General features: G+C 44.2%; 1 pseudogene; it reads right to left on the bottom strand.

Annotated features, from left to right (window-relative positions):
• Nucleotides 1–5,300: 5,300 nt before the first annotated feature.
• LOC138445117 (cysteine-rich PDZ-binding protein pseudogene) lies at nucleotides 5,301–5,681 on the bottom strand (annotated as a pseudogene).
• Nucleotides 5,682–12,417: the final 6,736 nt, after the last annotated feature.

Below are 12,417 nucleotides of genomic sequence, written 5' to 3'. Positions count from 1 at the left end.
ATCTGAAGTTGCTATAGAAAGGAAAGCTCAGCTAATGTGGGTCTGAGTCACAGCTTTTAATATGATTAGCTCCACACCCTTCCCCACCCCAGCTGGCCTGTAGCAAATCATCCTTTAGGGATTTCATAAATTAAGAGAACATGCTAAACATGAAGGAATATGTCTGAGATTTTTCTAAGTGCATTTGGTCAGATACAATATGTTTAAATATAGTTTCACATACAGTGTAATTAATATGTTTGCACAATTTGTTAAACTGTGAAAATTTTATGATACACTCTAATATATAGCAAAAATTCTTCAAATAGTAGGCCTAATTCTTCCAAAGTCTCACTAATTATATGACCCTTTGAGAACATGTGAACCAACTGCTAGTAGATACAAAGTGTGTAACTTTGGGGTAAATGTGATCAATAGAAAGAGCCACATTAGGTAACATAAGAATTCAGAAATATAAATACATAGATTAGTATATATAACAAGTCATAAGAGAAGATGCTTTGCAATTTAAGAACTTACAACTTCCTAGTTCAAATTGCCGCTGAAGACTTTCTCTAGATGTTCATCATTCATAGGCTAAATTTTGAGTATCTGCTCATCACTAGGCACTGTGGGGTTTAACATGTGGGGTGCACATGTACATGTCTCTGGGTTTTTTCTAGCAGTTAGACAGTGGGCACCTACAATAGCATTTTAAAACGAAATCCAAGGACCACCATGACATCAAGGGCATTTTTAGTTAGACAAATCCATCGACGCATTTAAAATTCATCAAAGAACCTCTCTGTATTTCACTGTGTTAAATTCTCAGTAATCACCAAGCCCTTGGCTTTTCAGTTTTAAACTATGCTACTTCTCTGCATTATTTAAAATTAATCAGGAGTTTCTTGAGCACTTAGTGTCTTTAGCTAGGAGCTGGGGAAATAAATACACAGAGAGGAATGGAACCTGCCCCCAAGGAGTCTGTATTTTAACTTGGATTACAAGACATGTCATAACTAATATTGGATAGTCAATATTAACGGGAGTTCTTGTCTGGAAAACACCACAATTCACAATTCCTTACTCTTAAAGTGTCGTGAGAGCCAAAGTACTGAATGTATAAAAGTTTTAAAGATGATGAATATAGCTCAGAGATGAATGAAGGAAACTTTTCTGTGTAGGTTACTGTCGGCTTCCCAGGGGGCGCAGTGGTAAAGAATCCGCCTGCCAGTGCAGGAGATGCAGGAGACTGGGGTTCCCTCCCTGGGTTGGGAAGAACCTCTGCAGGAGGAAATGGCAACCCCGGCTAGTATTCTTGCCTGGAAAATTCCATGCACAGAGGAACCTGGCGGGCTACAGTCCAGGGGACTGCAAAGAGTCAGACATCACTGAGCACAGCACAGATTACTTTTACGCACAGCCCGTCATGTTAGGAAAATCCATTTTTTCCCTCCCTGATATTTTATTATAAAAAATTTCAAACATACAGAAAAGTTGAAAATTGCACAGTGAACACCCATATGCTTTTCCCCTAAATTCTACAGTTAGTGTTTGCTGTGTGTGTGCAATCACGTACCATTTTTCAACTTACTGTGCCTTTTGGAAGGCATCCTCTGTACTCTGGCGCCACCTAAAGACAGGCTGGCGCCAGGCAGAGGACACAAAATAATTGGAGCAACCTGTTTTCAAACCTCGGGAACAGAGTCTTCTTTCTTGACAGAAAGTGGAACTCACCACAATCTGTGACATGATAGTGTCCTCATCTTTAACTTTGTTATGGGCTTCCGTGGTGGCTCATCTGGTGAAGAATCCGCCTGCAATGTCGGAGACCTGGGTTTGATCCTGGGTTGGGAAGATGCCCTGGAGAAGGGAAAGGCTACCCACTCCAGTCTTCTGGCCTGGAGAATTCCATGGACTGTACAGTCCATGGGGTCACAAAGAATGATGACTACAACTTCATTATGTATTGTAGGTATTAAACGTGATTTACCAATTTGATAGAAAAACCAGTATTTTAGTTTATTAAATAGCCTGATTAATAAAATTTATAGCATCAAACACATATGGTACACCTATTGTCAAAGAACTGGAATATAGCAAATATAATTGATGGTATATTAAGTGAAATGGACCCTTTTCTTGATGACTAGAAGTCACCTCTGCGTTGTTACTGTCTTGGTAATCGCTGAACGTTAGAATACAAGTCTACAAGATGTACTGACGGCTCAGGTGGTAGTGATAATTTGAGATTTAGCAAGCGAGGTCAGCTACTATAGAAAAGGAAGAGTGTCAATAAGGATGTTTGCAAGAGTTATTATTATACTAACTATAATTTTTACTAGAAGGGTAAACTGAAGAAATGTTTAAAGTGAGAAAAATATCTGTAACTCCTCCCTGCTTCCCTGGTAGCTCACAGCTGGTAAAGAATCCACCTGCAGGGCAGGAGATCTGGTTTGATTTCTGGGTTGGGAAGATCTCCTGGAGAAGGGATAAGCTGCCTACTCCAGTATTCTTGGGCTTCCCTGGTGGCTCAGCTGGTAAAGAATCTGCCTGCAATGTGTGAGGGAGAAGGCAATGGCAACCCACTCCAGTATTCTTGCCTGGAAAATCCCATGGACGGAGGAGCCCGGTAGGCTGCGGTCCATGGAGTCGCGAAGAGTCGGACACGACTGAGTAGCTTCACTTTCCCTTTTCACTTTCATGCATTGGAGAAGGAAATGGCAACCCACTCCAGTGTTCTTGCCTGGAGAATCCCAGGGATGGTGGAGCCTGGTGGGCTGCCATCTCTGGGGTTGCACAGGGTGGGACACGACTGAAGTGACTTAGCAGCAGCAGCAGCAATGTGGAAGACTTGGGTTCAATCCCTGGGTTAGGAAGATCCCCCTGGAGGAGGGCATGACAACCCACTCCAGTATTTTTGCCTGGAGAATCCCCATGTACAGAGAAAACGGATGGTCTACAGTCCATGGGGTCACAAAGAGTTAGACACAATTGAGTGACTAATTTGAATATGTATCTAACTTTGATGATAAATGCCCAGCCCCAGGGAAGATGGAAGGCAACTTTTTTTTCTCTTTAGAATGAGAAACATTCTGTACAACTCAGCTATGGCACATCTTAGTATTTACTCAAATCAGTTGCAAACTTATGTCCACACAAAGTTTATGACTGTCAAAATTTAGAGGCAACCAAGATATCCTTCAATAAGTAAACTGTGGTAACATCAAGGCAATAGACTACCCTTCAGTGCTAAAAAGAAACGAGCTATCAAACCATGAAAAAATATGGAGTAATCTTAAATGTTTACTACTCAGTGAAAGAAGCCAATCTGAAGGGGCTACATGATGTATAATTCTAACTGTATGATATCCTGTTAATAACAGAACTAAAGAAACAGTTACAAAAAAGTCAGTAGTTACCAAGAGGTGGGGGGGAGGGAGGGATGAACAGGTGGAGCAGAGAGGATTTTGAAGGCAGTAAATTAATCTGATACCATAATGATGGATACTTGTTATTATACATTTGTCAAAACTCATGGAATAGGTCAAGTCCAGACAAAATCTATCTTCAGAGTCATTTTCATGTTACAGTTATGACTAGCTTATTTTTGAAACAAAACTTGGGGAACTTTATCTGACAAATATGGGAACCATGGGAGAAAATGTTTGAAGTCTGTGCTACTTATATGAATCCTTGACCTGAACTAAAATGTCAGTTGGATTTTCCAGAAAAGGCTGCCTTAAAAGAAAAAAGAAAAGAGAGCCCTTAGAATTTCTGGCATTAGCATCTGGTGCCTATGTAAATCTGGCTCTTCCTAGATTGGCAGCTTACCCACTGTGGTCATTTCTGGAGCTTGTAACACTCTCAGCTACCAATTTCGTTTTGAAAGCTATTTAAGGTTCAGTGTGCAAAGTCATTCTCAACAAATGTCTGTTTTTCTCCAGTCTTTTCATTGACTGGTTTCTTCTTTTGTTTTGGATACTCAATTCTTGGAAATCAGCTTGCAACTAAGAAGACACTTGGGCACAGGAATTAGACTATGTGTTTGAATACCCATTCATTTATTCATTCCTGTAGTAAAAACTTCCTGAGCACCTGCCACGGACCCCACACAGTTCTAGGTGCTGGGGACTAAACAACGAATAAAGCAGGGAAACTCCTTCCTCTTCTGGGTCTGACATTGTAGTGGAGAAGAGTGACCACTGCAAATAATCAAGTCTATAGTATGTCTGATGGTGGTAAGAACAATGCAGAAAAATGAAGCAGGGAGACGTGAATCATGTGTCAGAGGCGCACCTCACAGATCTTAAGAAGTGAAGGAACTGCCGTGTTTGTATTGAGGAAGGAGACTTGGGAGGAGTAAGTGGCCAGAACAAACACTGAGGCAGGGATGTGCCTGGTGTGTTTGAGGAACAGTGTGGGCTGCAGCTGAGTGAGCAAGAGGAAATGAGGTCAGAGAGTAAAGCAAGGCAGGTCGCAGGGTCTGTAGGCCACACAAAGCCTTTGGCTTTTACTCAGAACACGATGGGAGCCACTGCAAGTCTTTAAGCACAGATGTGACATGTTGGGACTCACTTTTTTCAATACCAAAGAAAATCATTTTAATGTGTAGTAGCTTTCTTCTTGGGCTTTTATTATTCTCCACTTCTTACATGTGTAATTGGATTACACAAAATATTTTTGTATTTTATTCTTGTTTATAATAAGCATTTGCTATTGCAAACATTTTAATGGTTGCACAACTTTCCATCATGTGGATAAATCATAGTTTATTTGACTTTCTGAAGTGACAAAACAACAAAACCAGAATCTGCAGAAGGAAGTAAAATTACCATCTAAGTTATGCAAAAAAGTGAAAGTGTTAGTCATTCAGGTGTGTCCAACTCTTTACGACCCTGTGGAATGTAGTCTGCCAGGATCCTGTGTCCATGAAATTCTCCTGGCAAGAATACTACAGTGGGTTGCCATGTGCTGTATACAAACATTGTTGTGTAGTTGCTAAGTCGTGTCCGACTCTCTTGCAACCTCATGGACTGCAGATCTCCAGGCTCCTCTGTCCATGGCATATCCCAGGCAAGAACACTGGAGTGGGTTGCCATTTCCTTCTCCAGGGACTTATGTTTTTAAAGAATCACTGGCTGCTGTGTTGGGAAGTGATGGAGGTGGGGGAGGACAGGAATCAGGACATACTAGGACCTGGTGGAGTTGTCTTTTTTTTTTTTCTACTTCCCTGGTTTATTTGTCTTAAGACATGTTATCTTGTAACTTGAACATCTAAGTTATGCCCTGAAAATTCAAAGCAAAAAGTAAAATCATACGGAAAACCCGAAACGTCAATACATCTAAACAGACGTTTGCTTGTAGTTTTTGGTATCCAAAACCTTTTTTCCACACATAGCGCAGATGCCCTTTTTGTAGGCACAGCCCTGGCAATAATGAGAACCGGGTTGGTGTACAGAACTTTTACAAATTCTGCAAGTGGAGAACTTATTCTTTCCATACGGATCAAACCTTGCTTTTTTTGAGGTCAAAGCCTTATTTTCGTTCAGCTTTCTTCCACCGCTTTCTGTGGTATTCCTTGCACCATCTTTCCATGTATAACAGTACCAAGTTTCTGTTCACATTTTTCGCACACCATCCTTTTGCGATGATACCCTCAGCCGCAGAACAAGCAGCAGCTGGAAGATATCAACACTACAGCCAAGCTGGAGTTGTCTTTGATTCATTACTCGAAACACTAATTCTAAACTCAAACCTCGATGGCCACTTGCTTCTCACAACTCTCCTCTTCTGGAAACAATGTGGCTCCACAGGTTGGCGCCTACCCACCTTTCCTCACCTCACAGGCACCCCCTACTGGCTGTAATCAGAACTGAAGGGCTCTGGCTCACAGACTTCAGAGCCTAGTTCCCTGCACTGTCACCTAATGAGAGGAGGAGAAAGAGGGAAGTGAGAGTAAAGGGAACATCCTACTCTGGGATTCCTTATTTGAGAGGCATGGACAGATAACAATATTCACAGGGCTTTCCTGGAGAATTCCCTTTGTGAATCTGGTTTGGCTGTACTAGTTGACTCCCCCCGTCACAGAAGGGTATCAAGGAGAGCAGAGTCACGGAGTAACAGACAGGTGTGAACAGATGGGTCATGTAGACTGACATGCCTGGTCCTGGACACGAAGATAAGAGCAGCTGGAGAAAGACCTGGGAGAGGTAATGTGGGGAGAACCAGTGCGTGCTTAATCAGGAACAATGAGCCTCCCCTGCCCTGCTTTGTGGCGTGCGAGAGAGAAATGAGTTTGAAGTCCTGTCTGGGATTCCCTGAAGTCTGGAGGAAGCTGGGTGGTGTCTGATGGGCAGCCCCTCTATTACTAAGTGGAAAGGTCAGTGATGGTCACTATCTGCAATACTAAATGACATTTCTCAGTAACATCATTTCTGCTTTATGGCAGAAAGCAAAGAGGAACTAAAGAGCCTCTTGATGAAGGTGAAAGAGAGGGAAAAAGCTGGCATAAAACTCAACATTCAGAAAACAAAGATCGTGGCATCCTGTCCAATCACTTCATGGCAAATACATGGGGAAACAGTGCCAGGCTTTATCGTCTTGGGCTCCAAAATCACTGCAGATGGTGACTGCAGCCACAAAATAAAAAAAAAGCTTGCTCCTTGGAAGAATAGCTATGACCAACCTAGACAGCATATTAAAAAGCAGAGACATTACTTTGCTGATATGGCCCGTCTAGTCAAAGCTATGGTTTTTCCGGTAGTCATGTATGGATGTGAGAGTTGGACCATAAAGAAGGCCGTGTGCTAAAATATTAATGCTTTTGAGCTGTGGTGTTGAAGAAAATTCTTGAGAGTCCTTTGGACTGCAAGGAGATCAAACCAGTCAGTCCTAAAGGAAATCAGGCCTGAATGTTCATTGGAAGGACAGATGCTGAAGCTGAAGCTCCAATAATTTGGCCACCTGATGCGAAGAGCCAACTCATTGGAAAAGACCTTAATGCTGGGAAAGATTGAAGGCAGGAGGAGAAGGGGACGACAGAGGACAAGATGATTAGATGGCATCACCGACTCAGCGGACATGAGTTTGAGCAAGCTCGGGGAAATGGTGAAGGACAGGGAAGCCTGGAGTGCTGCAGTCCATGGGGCTGAAAAGAGTCAGATACCACTGAGCAACTGAACAACAGCAACATCGTGCCTTACAGAGCTTTGCACAGAGCAGCGTTCAAAAATGCTTAGGGAGAAAAATTGAAGACTCTGTTGTAAAAGTGTCACCTTTTGAATAGCAGTCTCTGAGTTTGTCCACAGCACAGTGCCCTCTAGGATAAAAATAGATTATAGTCGATAAATGTCTTGCAATTATATTCTTACAGATTGAATTTGTCATATGTATTTTTATGACTATTCAAGAAGACAAACTGAGTGATGAACTTCTAATCACTGTCTCTGTAGGTAAACCATCAGATGGCTTACAGAATGGAATTATTCCAGATGGCTGAATGTATATAGAGTCCAGAGTAATTTAAATGTTTGAGACATGACAGGAGTATAATGTCCATAGTAAAACCAAAAATTCAGAGATATTCAGCTTCTTACCCTGGCTCTCATCTTACCTAACTGTGCATTCTTAGACACTTACGTTTGAGATGACATAATATTTGTGTTTACCATCAGTCAGGCACTGTTTTAAGTTCTTTATGTGTATTCACTTGTATAAACCTCGCATGCTGCTGCTGCTGCTGCTAAGTTGCTTCGGTTGTGTCTGACTCTGTGTGACCCCATAGACGGCAGCCCACCGGGCTCCTCTGTCCCTGGGATTGAATGCTATTATTATTCCCACTTTACAGATGAGGAAACCAAAGTACAGGAAGATGAAGTGACTAGTTCAGAGACATATGTATGTTGGGCATCCCTGAGACCTACCCCAGGTTGAGTGATCTGCTAGGACGACTTACAGGACTCAGCATGCAGTCACGCTCATGGCTGTGATCCACTACAGTGAAAAGATACCAAGTAAAATAAGCAAAGGAAAAAGGCACAGAGAACAAAGTTGAGGGGAAACCAGACACAAGCTTCCAAGAGTCCCCTCCTGGTACAGTCACCCAGGATGCACTAATGTCCCCAACAAAGAGTGGTGACAACACATGTGAAGTGACTCCCAAGGAAGCTCATTAGTGACTCAATGCCTGGATACTTACTGGAGGCTGGTTGTGTAGACGATCTCTGCCCAGCATGTGTACAAATTCCAGGCTCCCAGAAGGAAAGCAGATATTCAGCGTGAATTGTACTGCTTGCCCAGTTCAGGCACAGGAGGCACGCTTATCAATTTGGGAAATGGAGTGAACAGTCTCAAAATCCAAGTTGCTAGATACCAACCAAGGATCAACCTCACAAAGAAGCCTTTTCAAGACCAGTAGTCACACTTAATATGTCAACACTTTTCTGTTCATGCATCTGCTAACTGGAAGGGCTAGGCTTCCATCACAAATAGATTCTGGAGGCCAACTGCTGAAGCACTGTCCATGGGTTATCAGAGGTGTCCAGCAGATAGATTCAGGATCCTGGAATTCAGGGGAGAGTCTGGTTAGAGATGTCGGTATGGGAGTTGCTGGCCAGAGTCACACTGAAAGCTGAGGAAGTGAATGTAGTCTGAGCTGAAAAAAGGTCAGAGGACTCTACCCTGAGGCACTCCCCACATCCAGAGTTCATGTGAAGATGAAGTTCAGTGGACAATAAAAAGAGGCCAGTGCATTCAGAGGAAAACCAAGAGGAAGTCATGACCGACCAGCCAAATGAAGTTAGTGTTTCAAGAAGGGAGAGAGGGACAACAGATACTGCGAATGGATGAGACAAAAAAGACTCTGCAGTGACCCTGGGGCTTGACCATGTGCCGGTTGCTGTCTTTGCCCAGAACTCTTGCAGTGGGAGAGTCAGGCAGAAGTCTGACTGGAGTGGGTTCTAGAGAGCATGGGAAGAATGAAAGTGGAGATCACAAAGGATTAAAAAACTCTTTAAGGCATTTTGCTCTAAAAGAAAAGGGACAAGTGGGATAATAACTCGGGGGGGAAAGTAGATTTCAGAAGATGTGTGTGTGTAACATGGGAGCTATTCTAACATGTTTGTATGTTATGGGGACTGCGCTAAGACAGGAGGGAAAGGACTGAGGCATGAGATCAAGTGGGCCATGGTGTCCGTGAGTAGGTGAAAAGGGATGGGACATAATGTACAGAATTGGTTTTTATTGACCTAATGATCATGAGCTGCTCCTCCAGAGTTGCAGAAGGGAAGGCAAATGGTCTGAGCACCTAGGCAGGTGGGGTGGGTGGGTGAATGGGGAGATGACAGGGTGTGGAATTTCTCTTTTGGTTGCTTCAACTTTCACCATAAAATGGAAGCAAATGTTTAGCAGAGTCAGGAAGAGGGAGAATGCGATGGAAGTTTGAAGAGGGGGGAAGGTACGTGATCGTCATCTACAAGGTCACGGGAGTGAGCTGACTCGGGAAATATGACAGAACTGCTTGGGTTAGTATGGGCCTAGCAGAATCTCAGATATCTGCTGCCATGAATTTAAAATAAGACCAGCTGCCATGGTGGGGTGTTTTTTCTAGCCCTGTGCGGGGGTAGGGCTGCAGGCACAGAGTGATAGTTCAGTTCAGTTGCTCAGTCATGTCTGACTCTTTGCGACCCCATGAATTGCAGCATGCCAGGCCTCCCTGTCCATCACCAACTTCCGGAGTTCACTCAGATTTACGTCCATCGAGTCAGTGATGCCATCCAGCCATCTCATCCTCTGTCATCCCCTTTTCCTCCTGCCCCCAATCCCTCCCAGCATCAGAGTCTTTTCCAATGAGTCAACTCTTCACATGAGGTGGCCAAAGTACTGGAGTTTCAGCTTTAGCATCATTCCTTCCAAAGAAATCCCAGGACTGATCTCCTTCAGAATGGACTGGTTGGATCTCCTTGCAGTCCAAGGGACTCTCAAGAGTCTTCTCCAACACCGCAGTTCAAAAGCATCAACTCTTCGGTGCTCAGCCTTCTTCACAGTCCAACTCTCACATCGATACATGACCAATGGAAAAACCATAGCCTTGACTAGATGGACCTTAGTCGGCAAAGTAATGTCTCTGCTTTTGAATGTACTATCTAGGTTGGTCATAACTTTTCTTCCAAGGAGTAAGAGTCTTTTAATTTCATGGCTGCAGTCACCATCTGCAGTGATTCTGGAGCCCAAAAAAACAAAGTCTGACACTGTTTCTATTGTTTCCCCATCTATTTGCCATGAAGTGATGGGACTGGATGCCATGATCTTCGTTTTCTGAATGTTGAGCTTTAAGCCCACTTTTTTACTCTCCTCCTCACTTTCTGCTCTAAGGGTGGTGTCATCTGCATATCTGAGGTTATTGATATTTCTCCCAGCAATCTTGATGCCAGCTTGTGTTTCTTCCAGTCCAGCATTTCTCATGATGTACTCTGCATAGAAGTTAAATAAGCAGGGTGACAATATACAGCCTTGACGTACTCCTTTTCCTATTTGGAACCAGTCTGTTGTTCCATAGAGGGTGGGGTTAACCAGGGTGGGGTTTGGCCAGGCAGGTGTAAGGAAGAGCATGGAGGGAGGGAGCAGGGAAGTTTATCTACGGAAGGGGAGGCAGAGTGTTGTAGGGCTCAATTCTCACGCCTTCCTGCTGGGTGGGAAAGGAGGGCCTCAAAAGTCATTTCCTTTTCATGTAAAATGGATTGTGCAATAATCTCACCAAGAGTACAAGGCTTATCTGTAATATAAAGTCTATTGCTTTTGCTGACTCTGACTTACCTTTGTACCAACGGCCCAGGCTGGTAACCACTAATCCACAGAGAACCAGTGACAGGTAGCAGCAACTTTCTCTGGTGTCCGTCCCCGTGGCCTTGAAACAAGCACCCTCTCCAAGATGCTCTCTCCAAGCTTGACCCTCACCCCTTACAATCAGTACACACCATTCGCCAAGCCAGCCAGGTAGCTGCCAGCCCTCCCTTGATGGGAAATAGGTTTTGACAGGTTGATTAGTTGTTCCCACCCAGGTGTGAGGCCCGGTTCCTCCCTCTCCGGCCCCTTACCTGTCAGAGGACTTTGATTCTCTATTTCTTACTCAGCTTATAGCCTCTTGTCAAGCACACATCTCTGGGGTCCCTCTGTTTGTTCTTTCTTGATTGCAGCCTGCAGTGACTCAGCCTGCTTTCCCAACCCTTCGGGTCCCTTGAGGGCCAGGCCAGCGCCCCATCCTGGGGTCCCTCCCTTCCTAGTCATCTCTGAAGAAAGCTCCCCAGGTCCTTTTGACTTTAAAAGACTTACTGAAGCGCCAATACTTTGGCCACCTGATGCGAACTGCTGACTTACTGGAAAAGACCTTGATATTGAGAAAGGTTGAAGGCAGGAGGGGAAGAGGATGACAGAGGATGAGATGGTTGGATGGCATTACCGATTCAATGGACATGAATTTGGGCAAACTCCGGGAGATGGTGATGGACAGGGAAGCCTGGCGAGCTGCAGTCCATGGGGTCGCAAAGAGTCGGACACGACTTGGCGACTGAACAACAACATTGCATATCATAAGTGTACAGGACTACAAATAGATCACAGGTAACTAAAACTGGTGTAATACAGAATTTCTAGAATCCCAACACAGTTGGCGCAACTATGCTTCGATTTCTGGGTGGGTTCCAGCCTGGGATGGTGGCTTAGAAAACTATCCAATCTTCCCTCCTCTGTGTCTCTGACACAACTACCACACTCACAACACTTCTGACATGAAATGGGTGTCAGGGTTTCCCATACTAAGCAATTTCTGTGACACCAGCTGGGTGTCCTACAGTTTAACTCAGTTCTGTGCTGTCTACCTAGAGGTAGTGTCTGACCCCACAGGTGAAGGGTTCAGTCCCAAAAGACTGCCCCTTCCCCCACCTCAGAAGCCAAATGCAAGTGGAGGTCCTCGGGTTTCCACAGCTTCTGCTGGACACGGCTACACACCTGATCTTCTCCCCCTGGGACTTGATTATTTACTAGAACAGCTCACAGAGCTCAGGGACACACTTTTGTTTACTAGTTTGTTAAAGGGTACAGATGAGCAGCCTGATGAAGCGCTACATAGGGTGAGTTCTGGAAGGGTCATGGATTCAGGAGCATCTGTCCCCGTGGAGTTGGGGAGCATCACCAGCTGGTACAGGGATGTGTTCACCACCTGGGAAGTTCTCTGAACCCCTTACTTTGGGATTTCCCTGGAGGCTTCATCATGTAGGCATGATGGCACCTTCACTCCATTTCCAGGCCCTCTCCTCTTTCTAGAGAGGTGTGGTTGAGAGGATGAGGTTGAAAATGCCAAGCATCTAATCATGATTTGGTCTTTCTGATGACCAGCCCCCATGCAAGAGTGCTCTCAGAATCTCCTCATTAGCACAAGAG

This window comes from Ovis canadensis, chromosome 8, assembly GCF_042477335.2.
Source record: "Ovis canadensis isolate MfBH-ARS-UI-01 breed Bighorn chromosome 8, ARS-UI_OviCan_v2, whole genome shotgun sequence".
In the NCBI taxonomy this organism is placed as follows: domain Eukaryota; kingdom Metazoa; phylum Chordata; class Mammalia; order Artiodactyla; family Bovidae; genus Ovis; species Ovis canadensis.
This window is presented reverse-complemented; position numbering and strand designations above follow the sequence as displayed.